Here is a 16751-nt window from a genome sequence, read left to right as displayed (position 1 = left end):
CCTACGAGTGGGTGCGCGGAACATTCATAAGGAATAATCGTGACTACTAACGTTCGCAAATGCCATTCATTATATCAAAGCTAACATTTGATGGTGTTGAAAGTTGATGAATTATAGTTTATATAGTCGCAGGCATAGGTTGCCAATACTTGTAGAGCTCATTCAGACTCACTCATGAAATATGTTTAGAGCTTTGGACTGGCCGAGACTCGCGAAAGTTTTCTGGGCCGGACTCGCTCAGACTCATACTCGGGAAAATTTTCTTCAGCCGGACTCACTCGGACTCAAACTCACCAAAACATTACTAACTCATACTCACGGCTCGTTCTGAGTCTGGGGGAGTCCAAGTGAGTCGAGTTATGAGTCCATCAGCCTAGAATTAGCTTCTTCAACCATGGTTTCGATTCTCTTGACCACCAATACCTCTCGTAATCGATGCTCTCTTTGGTGCCGTTTGACATAGTATCTTAGAAAACGAGTCCTCAGTGCTTCCAAACCAGTACGGTAATTTTCCTTGGAAGAGGGGACAGCGTCAGATATAATTTATTGATTTATTGAGAGTACTTTCAAGGCCCGAAGGCACTACAGAAAGGAGGTGTAAACAATAGTAAGCGCAGTTTAAGTAAAAAATAAAAAGAAAACAGAAAAGAATGGCAGCATATCCACGGAGTGAATGATGGAGAGTGGGGCGAAGCATTCGTCCGTCCATGTGTCCGTCTGTGTGACCGTCCATGCGTCTGTTCGTGCGCCCGTCCCTGCGTTCGTTCATGCATCCGCCCCTGCGTCCGTTCATGCGTCCATCCATGCATCTGTCTGTGTGTCGGTTCGTCCATCTATTCAACACTCCAAGTCCCACCATCTCGCATCTTTTTATCATATATTCCCCATATAGAAGCACCGCCATTCAGTGGACATTCCCAGGACTAAACGAGAGGTGGCACATGCACACTTTCTTACGGCTTGCGCTTCGGGTCTACTTCCCACCGTCATCCACCTTGAGTTCATGGTATATACTAGTTCACTGTATTCATGGCACTGCGGCCCGATGCTCGCTAAACCTTTCTAAAACCAAGGAGGTTACGCCCAGCGAGTATAACGTAGCAACCTTTTCCTGTCAGATAGTGCTCAATGTACATGCCAGTGGCTGCTAATGTGAAATGAGAGACAGGAGGATTCAGCTTTTAATTTCTTACGGCTTGCTCTTCGTATCTGCTTCCCCCCTTTAACCACCTCGAATTCATTCATGGTATATACTAGTTCATTGTATTCATGGCCCTGCGGCTCAACGCTCGCTCAACCTTTCTAAAACTAAGGAGGTTACACCCAGCGAGTATAATGTAGCAACCCTTTCTTGTCCGATAGTGCTCAATGTACATGCCAATGGCTGCTAATGGGGATCGCAGCGTGCGCGTTGACTAAAAGCCGAATGCTACTGTCTCTCATTCCCCATTAGCAGCCACTGGCATGTACATTGAGCACTATTTTTTATTGTTAAACAACGCACAGAAGAAATCTCTCAGCGGCACCATCTTGGAGGTCAAATGTTATACCTATTTCGGGTATGTGCCACTGGTGGTTACGTACTACGAGGGATGCCCAAGCCACGCCATAAGGAGCTTGAAGTCTTTTAGGTCTGATACAGGCGACGGAGGCGGGAAGGTGGTTCCAGGCCGTGCTTGGTCTTGGAACAAATGAATCGCTATACAGTCGGGTGCGACAGGATAGTATGCTCGATGATATGCCCTTGATAATATGAATAGAGGTGAATGAAAGAGGGCGTCCTTCAAATGACTGTTATGATATAATTTGTGAAAAAGGTTAAGGTGAGACGATTTGCGGCGCAATGAAAGACCGGGCAAGTTTAGAGTGCTCTTCATGGATGTGACACTGGAATGGCGTGAATAATTCAATAAAATGAAACGCGCTGCGCGATTCTCAATGGCTTCAAGAGATTGAATGATAATGCCATGAGTTGGGTTCCATATGGCGCATGCGTACCCTAGTTTTGATCTGGCCAATGTTTTATACAATGTTAACTTGAGTGACGATGGAGCAGAGGAAAAGTTATGGCGCACATAACCAAGCATGCGGTTAGCGTTGTTAATCACATATTTTGTGTGTTTATTCCAGGAAATGTTAGAAGATAGGTGAACACCAAGTTATTTATAATTGTCAACAGATGGTAAAGGAATGTTATTGAGAGAATAAGTACGTGGATAGTGGGTTGTAGTGCGACGTGAAACTTGGATGCTCTTTCATTTCGATATATTGTCATGAACTAAGTTACACCTCGCGAATATGTTAAATAGGTCACGTTGAAGGTTAAGATTATCCACAAGACTGGTTATTTTCTGGTAGAGGACACAGTCGTCTGCGAATAGTCAGACATTAGAAGAGACGCAAGAAGGTAGATAATATTGTAAATTAGGAAAACGGCCGATATCTGGAGTTTAACGTCCCAAAACCACCATATGAATATGAGAGACGCCGTAGTGGAGGGCTCCGGAAATTTTGACCACCTGGGGTTCTTTAACGTGCATTCAAATCTGAGCACACGGGCCTACAACGTTTCCGCCTCCATGGCATGTAAATTAAGAAAAGCAGTGGGCCTAAAACGGACGCTTGTGACGGCGTATAATTATCATGAAATTCCCCGAAATAATTAGTGGGAGGAGGAGGTTAAGGCAACTTCTACGTAATTGATGCCTCTAATTAATAAATATTGAAGCGGTGTATGAACGACACTGCTTTGGAGTACCTGTAAGTAGACGTGAGTATAAACACGAATCTATAGGTAAGGCTGATAGTGATGCTGAAGATGAATAGATAAGACTTTAGGTCACCAAAAGGAAGTGGAACTCGCTTAGACTCACTCAAGAAATATATTTTGCGCTTTGGACTCGCTCAGACTCACCAAAATTTTCCTGAGCCGAACTGACTCGAACTCACACTCACAAAAATGTTGTTCACTCGCTTGGACTCACGGCTCGATTATAGTCTGAGTGAGTTCGAGAGAGTCAACTTAGAAGTGAGTTCACCGACCTATGGTCACAGGAGATGCCGACGCGTGTCTATCTAGCGGGCATCCGTGGTGAAATCATTCATGGGAGTGAAAGTCCTGGTGTTGTCATTCTGCCATCAGGAGGTATATCTCTGATGGCATATTCAGAAGACAGATCCCTATCGCATGTTCAAACGTCAGGGTGAAGTGACCGAAAAGGTAGACCAATCCTGGAGATATTGTAAGATAATGCTGACGGAAACATTATTGGTGATCGACCGACCTAGATGACTCAAAAAAACCGCAAGTCTATTCTAGGAAATGTTGCTTTCTCTCCCGGTCCGCTCCAGGCGCTGCTCTCGACGGAACAGCACTATAAACACTTTTAGCTGGGCGTACGTGACGAGCCTACGTATGCAGCATGGCTGCAGCAGTGAAGTGTACATGCGCCGTATGCAACGCATCTATTCCACCAATGCGTCTGTAAGCCCGAAAAGAAAATAACCGGCGCACGCAAACGTAACGAGACGTAGCTACGTCTCTCGCTCCCCTTTGTGCCCTTGTTTTGTATACGCCATCCTTTTCAAACCAATGCCTCCGAGTGGAATACTTACAACTGCTTACAAGATATAAAGGCTCATGCGGTCAATCTCAATCGCTCTTATGTCGTTCGATTGATTGATATGTGGGGTTTAACGTCACTAAACCGCCATATGATTATGAGAGACGCCGTAGTGGAGGCTCCGAAAATTTCGACCACCTGGGGTTCTTTAACGTGCACCCAAATCTGGGCACACGGGCCTACAACATTTCCACCTCCATCGGAAATGCAGCCGCCGCAGCCGGAATTCGATCCCGCGACCTGCGGGTTAGCAGCCGAGTACCTTAGCCAATAGAGCACCACGGCGGGGCCTCTTATGTCGTTCCTGTCCTGCTGGTGTTCCTATACAAACGCTGCGAAGGTTGTGGGTTCAACTCCCCCTGGCGAGAAGCCGTTTCTTTAAGGGCGAATCTTCTTATGCTCGATGCTTGTCCGTTGACGTTGTGCACCGTGGCCGCAACTGACGATGAACGATGCTGATGACGATCAAAAACAAGCGCGTTCAAACCACACCTTCTTTTTCTGCCATGCACGGCACATGCATGCCATGACGATGACGATGACGCTCATGACAATTCTGACAATGATGAGCACGGACAACTACGGGCTTGTGCAGTAGATGACTTCGCGATATGCTTTACGATGCGTTTCGTATGGCTGGAAACAAACAACAACCACCAGGGGAACGTGCCCAGACATCGTCTTTGCCAACTTCAGGCTAGATTCGATACCAATCAGCAATAATGAAGGTGAAATGAAATTCACAACTGAACACAACTTACCAGTTACGACCAATAAACCTTGTATGCAACTGTGCACCGCTTGGCACTCATTTACATGCATGAGTGGTAAATGTCACCGGTAATTTACGGTAACACCAAACGATCCCACTGCTTCTCCCACTCATCATTATTCAATTCGTTGATATGCCGTGTTTTTTTTTTCACATCTATTTCACTTTATTCCCATCACATAACTTCTGTACTTCACTAATAAGTACAAATAATCTTTTTATACGCTTTACCGTGCACTACAGCTTTTTTTAGCTGCGAGGTTTATTACTAATATTATACGTATATAAATCATGTTGATGTTATTGTCTCACTCCTACTGTCCAGACAGATAGCCTCTTGACATTTTCTTCTCTGTCATTTATTCTCTCTCTCTCACACACAAAAATTATTGGCTCAACTTAGTGCGTCATTAGTGATGCTGCGTTAATTATCTTTAAAGTTACTCTGATTGGAGGGCTAAATCAATCAGTAATTGGTGTTCGTCTTTCAACTGCTCTAGCTGAGCTATGAAATTTTCCAATTCCTGCGAAAGCCACGCGAGCAAATATTTCCTATTTTAAAGCTATCTGAAAGCGAAACTGAGGCAGGAGAGAGTGTCTGTCACGTCAACCTCAGCCCACTTCTTCTTTCATCATATTACCTTAATCGTCAATGACATGGCTACGCAGTCCGGACTAGCTCCACAGTCTGAATTTTTTTATTAGTATTATGCGCATATTTGATTTCTATAGTTGCTCCCATCATTCCGCACCAGTGAAGTGTATTCAAGTAACTTAAGTACGAGTGAACAATCTGAGGATTGGAAGTGTGGTCTCTCTCTTAAGTATGCAAAAACAATCGATAAAGCTCAAAGGCTCGTGTTGCAACGCGCTTAGAGGGAGCGTATAAGCACCCGCCGCGGTGGTCTAGTGGCTAAGGTACTCGGCTGCTGACCCGCAGGTCGCGGGATCAAATCCCGGCTGTGGCGGCTGCATTTCGGATGGAGGCGGAAATGATGTAGGCCCGTGTACTCAGATTTGGGTGCACGTTAAAGAACCCCAGGTGGTCAAAATTTCCGGAGCCCTCCACTATACGGCGTCTCTCATAATCAAATGGTGGTTTGGGACGTTAAACCCCACAAATCAATCAAGCGTATAAGCAGGCATACATCACCCAAAAACCACACACATGGCTTATTTCAGCAACAACGGCGAACTGCTCGGCAGTAACTTTATTCGAGCGAATGCAGCCGCTATGTACAAATGGCGAGATCGTCGGTGCGCGTACAGGCAACCGGCCCGATTACGACATCTGGCGAGTTGTCGCAATGCGCAGTGAGTGTAGTGACATTTGTCCGATTTCCGAGTGCCGTGCAGACATGCGCCGCGGCCATTGCTGGAAGCACGGCCGTAAATCTCGTACGTTGCCGTCACGTTCGCGAGGCGACACCACGCCTCCCGTCGCCATGCACGTGACGGTCCGCACGACCCGAACCGGTAGTCGTGCGGTATAAAGGGACCACATACCGAGCAAAGGTGTTCGCGGGGCATATTAGCGCCGCGCTTGTCTCGACGGCGTGATCACACCGGATGTCCGAGTACCCGACCAGGCTCGCGCAGGTTAAGCTTCTGCGACACCGCAAAAGATCAACACGATTTATTACTCGAGTTTCCCATTAGCAAAGAGACACGTGCCGAGGTCGTCTTTACCATGGGACCAGTGGTGAACTCGTGTCCCATTCTGAATACGGCACGCTTGCGCGCGACTCTGCCTCAGTTGTCGAAGGTGCCGTCTATACGCGCCGCACGTGCCTCGAGGTGTTCTCGTGATGCTTGTGTCCGTCGGCATTACACGGCAACGCGTTCATCAGGCCAACACAAAGAGCAATACATAAGTGCAGAACGAGGACACCATCTCCGAAGGACGTGCGCCGGCGGTCGCGCGTGTCATCTGAACATCTAGGTGTATATATACGCACACGCCTCAGAGCTCTGACTGTGCCGGAAAGAAGCTGCTTCCATCAGCAAAATGAGTGCTGCGTGTACGCGCCCTGGAAAAAGAGTGGTGCTTTTTTTTTCGTTTGTTTTGGTAGCTGAGTGCACAATAGTTGCTTTCTATTACAGCACCCTGTTAGCCACACCGATCGGAGTCGACACAGATGTACCGCACCTCCTGCGTTCCCGCTCATCATGAATGCAATCACTGAGGGTCACCGACAAGCCTCTATTATTATTATTATTATTATTATTATTATTATTATTATTATTATTATTATTATTATTATTATTATTACTATTATTATTACTATTATTATTATAAAATATTCGCGCTCAGCCTCACGTTGTGAGGAGACAATAATTTATTTTCAGTATTTTATTCCACTTTCAGGCGCATTCTGAAACCGAACCTTTCTCCCCACCCTCTCAGAAAAGAAATGGGGCTACAGTCCTGCTGGTGGGGCTTGCTAAACTTTTGTGGCACATAGCTGCGCTAGGCACACGCAGACACATCCTAACCACATACAGCTTCGCTGTAATGAAATGCGACGGCACCTTGACATTCGCTCACAAATTCACCGTGACGTCACATTTATTATGACTTCTGCCAGGGCTAGAAATTATGTACCGATAAAAGTTACTTAAATCATGCTCTAAAAGCGCCAGAAACATTACACCTTAAGTTTCGAGACATCTTATTGAGAAGATGTGGCCATCATAGGAAGTAAAAAAAAAACAACTTCGAAAAAATGATTTCACAATGACATCTATAGGCGCTGAAGTATCAGTGCAATGCTCAGAAATGAAACTTTGACGTATTTTTTTTTTATTTTAATAATGAACTCACGACAGCAAACTTATCGGCAATGCAGCCCTCAAGTCATAATATTATTCTCAACTAATTTAGTCTTTTATTTTAATGTCCCCTTAAAGAGACCCTGATATTTAGTGAAAATTGACACGAACACCCATACAACCTGCCGTATAATCTAGAAGTACTTTTGAAATTTAAAAGCCCATAATTTGTCTCACTTGCCAAATCAACCATTTCGTAACCGGGCTCAGAGTTTCCTTTTTCTTTAATGAAATTATCCTTTTTCCGCAATGTAGTCAAGAGCCCCCACTGTTAGGAAAGTTGTGCAGCTAACCAGTGATGTTTGCGGCGAGCGTTCGAAGCTTTCGCACACCTATGTGCCGGAATGCCTGCGCGAGCCCACCAGCTTAGGCAGCTATTTCTGTGGACGTTCCTTTGGCCCGGAAACTACTGTTTCGCAATAACTTGTTAAATTTTCTGAGGTGGGAGCCAAGCCTGCGCCATATACCTTTACTAAGCTTGGTTTGTCTCGTCCGCGTTTAAATGCCAAGGTTATGGCTGTGCAGGTTTTTGGCGACGACGGCAACTGAGGCAGGGCCACTGATGTTGCACTCAAAAACTGTATACCACCCACCCTTGCCCCCAGAGAGACGGACACCAACGGCAGGCCGTTGAGAGATGCACATCATCGCTTCATTCTCTTTAATTCAACCATCTCCGAGCTTAGGTAAATCCTGGGGCACTGACCGTTAACCATACGTGTATCTGATGCAACAGCGGTGGAACAAACTGCCAACCATGCCGGTAGGTGCTTTTTTGCGCAGTAACATGTTGTATTGCCCTTCTAAATGTCTCCTCGCTCGACATTCTAACCATCTTCGCAGGAAAGTTGACATGCTCCTCCTATCAAAATATCCATTTAATCCTATTGACGTTCGCGCGTTTATCTCCTCGTCTTAATGGCAGAAGAAAGCAGCCACCAGCAGATGCGACGACCGTCTGCTCCTGTTAGCACTCTGCCCGTTTCGTTTATTTTCACCTTGTCCACACACAAGTGACCACTTTGCCATTCAGGGACGTCCACCACACGCAGAACATATATTTACGACAGGGCACGCAGCAGTTCAACTCGCAATTCTTCGGCCAAAAGTGCATCGGTAACTGCGACTGCTGCCGCAAGCATCAAATATAAAGAGTGCGTGAACTCGGGTTTACTTATTCGCTACGAAAGTTTGTGAACCACTGCCATATAAAATATAGGAGTTCTCAAAACTTTTGCCTGCCACTGACATCTTAACAGTGTTATACGCGTTCTTCTAAAACAGGGACGAAAGCTCAATCCACGTTCTTTATTAGTTTAGGAACGAGTTCCCATTACAACTTCCTTAAATGCAAAAGGAACTCGTTATACCGTTACATTCCTAAAAGTTGAAAGTTTCGTTACATATACGTTACATTTGGCTTCCTAATGAATATATCGTGTCGGGTAAAGCTGGGGTGGAATAAAGTGAGCTATTTCAAACTCCCATCGAGCTGTATGTATCACACGAATGTAAAATTGCTTACCGCAGGGTATACGTGCATAAAAGTAATGTAAATAAACACTGCTATAGACGAATTCTTTAGAGCCTTACTACAGACATGCCCAAGTGCAGCTTTCATGCTCGCCTACTTCCAGTCCAACAAATGAAGCACTTTCCACGTAGGTCTTCAAAAACGCCGTCAGAATACTGTACTTCAAGTATTCAAATGAAAATCTCGAATGCAACAACACACTCAAACTTCTTGCATAGGAAACCATGTCGAAAGGGACAATACTTACGTGTTTAATAAGTGCTTATAATTATATTGCCATAAGATAATAATGTCTAGGATAGACATTTACAACCTAGTAAAGTCTTTTGTTTGCAGTCAGCGAATCTATTTCTGTACATATTGTTCACTGTCTTTCTTTATCTCCTTGTTCTGTTTCGTTCGCTCTATTTTTCTCTATCTCACTTTATATACCTTTCTTCCCCCCTCTCTCTCTATACCCTAGTTCTCACCTCATCCTTTCTCTCATCTTCACCCTCACTTACTTTCCCCACCCCTTTGACGTATGGCGATATACAAGACTGTATATGCCATGCAATTCAAGCATGCGAGCGTGTTGCAGGAAAACGCATAGCCAATAATTTCCCCAACATTCCACTTCACTAGCATGGTCACACAGGTAAAAGGTGTATACGAGCAAATTGAAAGACAGTCGGTATGGTATTTGCATTGGTGTTTATGCCTGCCGCCGTTAGTGTATAACTGGAAATGGACGTTACTTGATGTATTCGCTTTAATCAATCGAATTCTTTAGTGGTATGTGTTGGTCGTTGGGTCGTGATAAGAGCAGAATGAACTTGTCTGTCCTCTGTCTGTTATGAATCGCTTCCGAGTGTTACGCCTACATTTTGAATAAATACTACTAAAGAAAAAAACTACATATTGCCACCTGGCCATGAACTGCAGCGAGCCCGCATCCTGGAAAAACAAACGAGAAAGTCGTTTTTGAGACAGCGCATGCTCTCGCCGAAGCTTTTTGGTTGTGTCGCGTCACTCACTTGCGTCTCTGCGACTACGTGGTATTCCTTGCCCGAAGTCCCTCTTTTTCACACGCGACAACTGGTGGAGTCACTGGATATTCCCAGCCAATGATCCAAACTCCTCCTGGTAGCCCTGTACCTGCAGTAGCAACACCTGTCCACCGGGCCAGCCGAAAAATCCAAGGATTGTCTCCCGAGCGTGAACCTTTACTGGGGATGACATCAACTGCATCACCCCAGAGGGGTACGGAAAATAACTCTGATGGCTAATTACGCGCTGCAGAAGCCACGGGTGCCGAAAGTGTTCCGCGGCTCCATGTTGGAGGATGTCGCGGACTGGTTCGCTCACTTTGGACGCATTGCTGCTTTCAACGAGTGGACCGACGCAAAAAGCTGCGGAATGTATACTTCAGCCTTGAAGATAGAGCTCGTACTTGGTACGAGAATCGAGAACCCTCCTCGTCGTGGACGGTGTTTTGCCGTCAGCTGCTGGCAAATACCGCCAACCCCCTTCGCCATGAACGAGCGGAACGGGCCCTTCAATCACGCATTCAAATGCCGAACGAAAGCGTGATGACGTACGTGCACGGAGGACATGACGAGCCTTTCCGTCACGCCGACACAGGTATGGCCGAAGACAAGAAGTTGCGGTACCTAATGCGAAGAGTTAAGGAGCAGCTATTCGCTCGTCTCGTCCGAAGTCCCCCGAAAGCTGTAGCGGAGTTTTTAACTGAAGCTACGGTGATAGAAAACATGAGGCTGTAGCGATCGGCTGTGTGCGACCACCATGCCGATGCTGCTTTGCCGGTGGACCAGATTGGAGTTGTGGAGAGTACCATCAGTCTCGAAGCTCTCTGTGACCTCATCCGATCAGTGGTACGCGACGAGCTGCAAAAGATTCACTGCAGGCCTCCACCTGCTGCAGGATCCATCTCCAGCCTCATAGGGAGTGAAGTACAGCAGGCTCTTCAAGTCCCGCTTTCCAGCTATGCTTCCCCGCCTCTACCGATGGAGCCTCGCCGTGCACCATATGCCGAGGCTGTGAGCTGTTACGTCTCTCCTGCATCATACGCCGAAGCTGCGAGCCGTTACGCCCCTCCAAGCCGTTTCGTACCCCCACACCTCGCAATGCACTTCCATCAGTCCAACCAGTCCAGGATTTGGCGAAAAACTCAGAGCGATCGAGGAATACCTGTCCGAGCAGCGCATGCCACTGCCCCCGCGGCGCCAGTCACGATCACCATCTCTAAGAAGGTCTTGTTCAAGTGTCCTGAACTACCCAGGGGCGGCGCCAGCGCGGTCGCTCAGCCCTAGGTGGGAAAACTAACGACAGCGACCTTTTGGGCTGGGGCCGCTGATATGCAACACGAGCAAAAGCCCCCATCGACGCGAGTACGTACCAGCAGCGATTCGATGACGACAGCTCCCGAATAAGAAAGCCGACTTTCCCTAGACATACCTGCAGTGCTCGACGGCCACCACGGTGCTAGGCCTTATGGCTGACTACTCCATCATGAGCAGAAAACTGGCAAAGCATCTCAAGAAAGTTGCAACGCCGTGGTACGCTACACCAATCCGTACAGCCGGCGGGCACGTTGTCACCCCTCTCGGTATGTGCACGACTAGAGTCGGCATTCGCGGACGCATATTTCTCTGCAGCTGCCTTCTTTCCGAATGCTCCCGAGACGTCATCATAGGCATCGGCTTTTTACGTGAATACAGTGCTATAATTGACCTCCGACAGCACACCGTGACGTTCTCGACAGACAAAGCAGCAGAAAAACCTGATGACAGCTATCTCGGCCCATTTCGTGATTCGGTCGACATAATCACGTTGCCCCCGCGTTCACGCGTCCTGGTTGATGTGTGTGACGAGCTACGGGACGGTGAGGCAGTCGCCGAAGGCAACTTGACGCTTTTGTTCAGCATATGTGTCTGCGCGGCCCACAGCCTCATTATGCTTCACGACAGACGTGCCACGGTGCTTGTGACAAATTTTAGAAATGAGCAGCGACACCTTTTTCGTCACACCGCTATCGCTTTCGCCTACCCCATCAAATACGTTGCTGAATGTTTTGCCGCCACATCCAGCGGGCTACAATCGACATCGACAGGTGTTTCTACGGCTCTTACAAGGTGGACATCAATTTGAGCCTCATGCAGCAAGAACGCGCAGCGCTGCAGGAACTGTACGTTGCTTGAATTCCAAGAGTGTTTTGCTTCGTCCTCGAAGGTGCGTCAAACGCCGCTTATGAAACACCGGAGTAATACGCACACCGATGTCTCGCCCATAAAGCAACGGCCCTACCGAGTTTCGGCCGAAGAACATAACGCGATCGATGCTCAAGTCAAAGAAATGCTTGAGGATTATTTTATACAGCCGTCCAATAGTCCGTAGTCATCACCAGTATTTCTTGTAATGAAAAAAGACGGAACGTTGTGTTTCTGTGTTAACTACAGAAAGCTGAATGGCGTGACTAAACAAGACGTGTATCCTCTGCCACGCATCGATGATTCACTAGGCAAACTACGGCGGGCAAGATATTTTTCATCCATAGACTTGAAAAGCGGATACTGGCAGATTGAGGTTGATGAAAGAGACCAAGAAAAAACTGCTTTTGTTGCAGCGGATGGCCTTTATGAATTTCAGGTGCTCCTCTTCGGGCTGTGTTCTTCACCAGCCCCGTTACAAAGAATGATGGACACTGTTCTCACCGGTCTTAAGTGAAACATCTGCCTAGTTTATGTCGGCTACGTCGTCGTGTTTTCCGTCAACTTTGAGGAACACTTGAAGCGTCTGCAGGCTGTTCTGGAAGCACTCCGCTCTGCGAACCTCACGCAGAAGCCAGATAATTGCCCCTTCAGCTATAAAGAACTTAAACTTCTGGGCCAAGTTGTGAGTGCACACGGTGTTAGACCTGACCCCGAAAATACAACCACCGTAGCCTCCTTTCCCGTTCCCCGGGACAAGAAAGCAGTCCGTCGCTTCCTAGGCCTGTGCCCTACTGTCGTCGCTTCATCGCCAATTTTTCTAGCATTGCCGAGCCTCGGACTCGTCTCGCACGACGACGTACGATTCGTTTGGAATGCAGAACAGAACGCAGCTTTTATCGATCTACGTGAGCGTATCCTGGCACCACCAGTTCTTGCTCACTTCGACGAGGATGCTGCCACCGAAGCTCATACCTACGCGAGTAATGTAGGTCTTGGCGCCGTGCGTGTACAACACTAAGAAGGCACCGAGCACGTAATCGCTTACGCCAGCCGTACCCTGCCTCACATCGATATGAACTAATCCACCTCGGAGAAGGAGTGCCTAGCAGTAGTGTGGGCTACCATGAAATTCGGGCCTTACATCTATGGTCGTCACTTCAAAGTAGACGGTTATCATCATTCATTGTGCTGGTTAGCCCAATTACGAGACCGAACTGGGCGTCTGGCACGACGGAGTCTTCGTTTGTAGAATTCAACCTTACCATCGTCTATAAATCAGGCCCCTAGCACAAAGATGCTGAATCCTTGTCCCGTGCACCTACTGGAGTTTGTGATCCGCACATTGAGGATGACAGCGGCTTCCTCAGAGTCCTCACTGCAACAGACGTGATCGCACGACAACACGACTGTCGCTTGGTTAGTGCCGCGAAGTGGCACGGGGACGCAAGAACCGACACGCACAAACTGGCTCCCTGGACAGAACTGGGTTCGCCGCTTTTATCGGGACCGACATATATAGACATACACAGAATGTACAGGGGTCGCCACGCTCCGATGGCAGCCTAATCAAAGCACAGAAAAATGGCGACATCTACATCTCCCCCCTTGAATCGAAGCACTAAATGTCTGTTGGGAGGATGGAGGAAGCCTAATACATGGTTTCACAAATCCACCGTGCCGACCGTAACGTGTTCGCGTCACACTGCGGTATCTGGTCACAGGAGACCGTTGCGCCAAGTGCCCACGGTGGGTTGATGATTCTGCGAGGCCAGCAGGCTGAGGTTCCTGAGTGGAAACATGCTGCGGTGGTGGTGGTGGTTCTTGCGCAGCTATCTGCGGTGGCTCCTCTCTGGCAGCAGCAGGTGTAAAATGCACTAGGTGACGGTGGTTGTGCTGCAGGACTCCACCTCGCTCTGTCTCGACCACGTAGCTTCGGGGCCTTTACCCTGCACTCAGGACTTTACCTTTCACTTTCTCGGGTCGCAACCAGACAAGCTGACCGGTTTGAAGCAGTGGCAGGTCTCGTGCTCGGGGATATACGTTGAAGTTGTCTGTCTGCTTCCGCTTGTAAGTTGTATCCTTAGCAGCGACGTCTTTTCCTGACGGCCAGTTGGGACGTAGCTTGGATTCTTGTTTCGGTACCTTGGTTCTGAGTTGGCGTCCCATTAACAGCTGGGCTGGGCTGAATCCATCAACGCCTGGAGTATACCGATAGCTGAGCAGGGCCAGATGAGAGTCGCTCGACTTGCGGAACAGGTCCTTGACTGTACGAACCATCATCTCTGCCTCTCCGTTCGATTGGGCGTAGTATGGACTTCTGGTCGCATGTTTGCAGCCATACGATGCTGCAAATGATGCAAATTCTTGTGACGAGAACGGTGGGTCGTTGTCTGACCTAACCTCTTGCGGGATTCCGTGTCTGGCAAATATACTATTGAGAGCCTCGATGACTGCCTGAGCTGCCGTGCTTCTTAGGGTAACAACCTCAGGGAACCTCGAGTAATGTTCACCCCTAGGATGGACATCTGACCATTGAGGTGGGATAAGTCCGTTCTAAGAAATTCCCAGTGACGTCTAGGTAAGGCCGTGGAGACCAGAGGCTCAGCAAAGTTCACGTGGTGGAGTCACACTGTTGGCAATTGGCGACGACATATGCGATGTCTGCAGAGATGCTCAGCCACCAAACCGATTCCCGAGCTAGGGCTTTGGTTCTGTTGATGCCCTGATGACCTCCGTGCAACAGCATTAAGACCACAGACCGAAGGGATGATGGAATGACTATACGGGGGCCTTTGAGCAAAACACCATCGCAGACTGAGAGCACGTCTACTACAGAGGCGTGCTTCGAAAAGCACAGTGGTATCTTTGACTTCTATGGCCAACCCTGCTGGCAGAAGGAATTGAGAACCTTGAACTCTCGATCGGACTCTTGTGCCTGTCGTATGTCTTCATGGCTCAGTGGCAAGATATACGATGTGCAGCCGACGACTTGTGCTGCAAAGAGGTCCACTGTGTCGAGGGGAGTGGATGCCTTGACGATTCGAGACAAGGTATCTGCTGTCGCTAGCAGTTTTCCCGGCACGGGTAGCATACGAAATTGGTATTGCATTGTCCTGACTCACAGTCTTTGAATACGAGGTGGCACACAGGTCCAACTCCATCTTGCCCAGGAGTAAAACGAGCGGCAAGTGGTCAGTCTCGACGTCGAAGTTGATGCTGCGGACGAACTCGTCCAACCTTTGAATAGCCCATGTCGTTGCCAAAGCCTCTTTTTCGGTCTGGCTGTAACGCTGTTCGGTCTCAGTCAGTGACCTCGAAGTGAATGCCACAGGACGCGCTCTGCCGAGGGTTGCATCTGTAGCAAGACTGCACCGAGTCTGAACGAGCTGGCGTCTGCATACACTGTAGTGGCGTATGAGGGATGATACTTAGCCATGCACCAGTCTTATGTCAAAAGCTTCTTATTTTTCTCGAACGCAGCTTTTTGCCCGTGTTGCCACACCCAACTTGCGGACTTGCTCAATAAGGCTCTGATGGGTGCTGTGACGTCCGAGATGTGTGGCGAAAATCTGGTGAGATGATTCACCATTCCCAGCAGTCTTCTAACGCTGGCGACGCCAGTTGGAGCTTCCATGGCTTTGACTGCTTCGATCTTGCTTGTATCTGGCTTGATGCCCTCTGCTTAGACAACTCCGAGGAAGTAGACCTCAGATACTCCAAAATGGCATTTGTCCTGGTTCAGTGTGATGCCTGCTTTTGCAAGACGGGACAGCACCTGGCTCAGTCTAGCGTCATGCTCTTGGCGGTTGCGTCCAAAAGCCAGAATGTCATCGATCATATTGGTGACTCCATCTTGTCTCTCCAGGATTCTCGACAACTGATTTTGGAAGTATTAGGGCGCGGAGGTGATGCCAAAGGGGAGCCGGCAAAAGCAGTGGCAGCCTTATGGGGAAATGAACGTCGTGAGCTCTTGGGAATCAGCTGAGAGCATAACCTGGTGGAAGCTTGCAGGTGGATCGAGCTTTGAAAAAACTGTTGCATCACCATGGAGGCCAAGGACTTGCTCCACAGTTGGTAGAATATGACGTTCACAATGGACGACCTTGTTAGTTTCATCAAGTCAACGCACAGCCGGTAGGAACCATCGTCTTTGCGTACTACAATGAGACCGGAGTACCATGGTGCAGGCGTGTCGACCCTTCGAATCACGCCGGTGCTTTCCAATTCGTCCAGCTCACGGCAGGCGACTTCCAGCAACGGGATAGGAATCCTTGGGGGGACACTTAGTGAGAAGGGCAGGCCATCAGGTTTCAGCTGGATGATGTACTCGTCTTTCAAAGTGTCCAGTCCTTTGAAGAGCTCGACGTGCAGCGTTGCCTTCAAAGTCTTGAGTTCGTCAAAAAAACGTTTTCAACTAGCAATAGTCGCCCCTCAGTTTACACTTCATTGGGTACGACACCGCCTCTGCGCAAAGCAAGAAACTTTACTACTTGCAGGTCTTGCAGTGCAGGCAATCTCAGAGGAGGTACAGTGAGAGACTGTATGACGTAGAGGCGCTGGCAACTTGTTTTTACTTGCCACCAAAGTCGTTCCAAATAGGAGTCTAGCACGCGAAGTAGCTGTCCTTCAGGGCCGGTGAGCAAGCTGTCGACTTGGTCGAGCTCGGCGGGCAGCATAGGGAAGTCGCTGGGCACGGCAGATACTTCGACGCTGGAGCCAACCTTCAACTGCGCCGTATAATTGTCAAGGGTAACGTCGACAAACTTTGCCGTGGTGGG

General features: G+C 48.3%; 1 pseudogene; it reads right to left on the bottom strand.

Moving 5' to 3' along the window:
- Nucleotides 1–16293: 16293 nt before the first annotated feature.
- On the bottom strand, nt 16294–16449 carry LOC119186600 (U4 spliceosomal RNA; annotated as a pseudogene).
- Nucleotides 16450–16751: the final 302 nt, after the last annotated feature.

This window comes from Rhipicephalus microplus, chromosome X, assembly GCF_043290135.1.
Source record: "Rhipicephalus microplus isolate Deutch F79 chromosome X, USDA_Rmic, whole genome shotgun sequence".
NCBI lineage: Eukaryota > Metazoa > Arthropoda > Arachnida > Ixodida > Ixodidae > Rhipicephalus > Rhipicephalus microplus.
The sequence above is the reverse complement of the archived record's forward strand: the minus strand, read 5'-3'. Positions and strand labels throughout refer to the sequence as shown.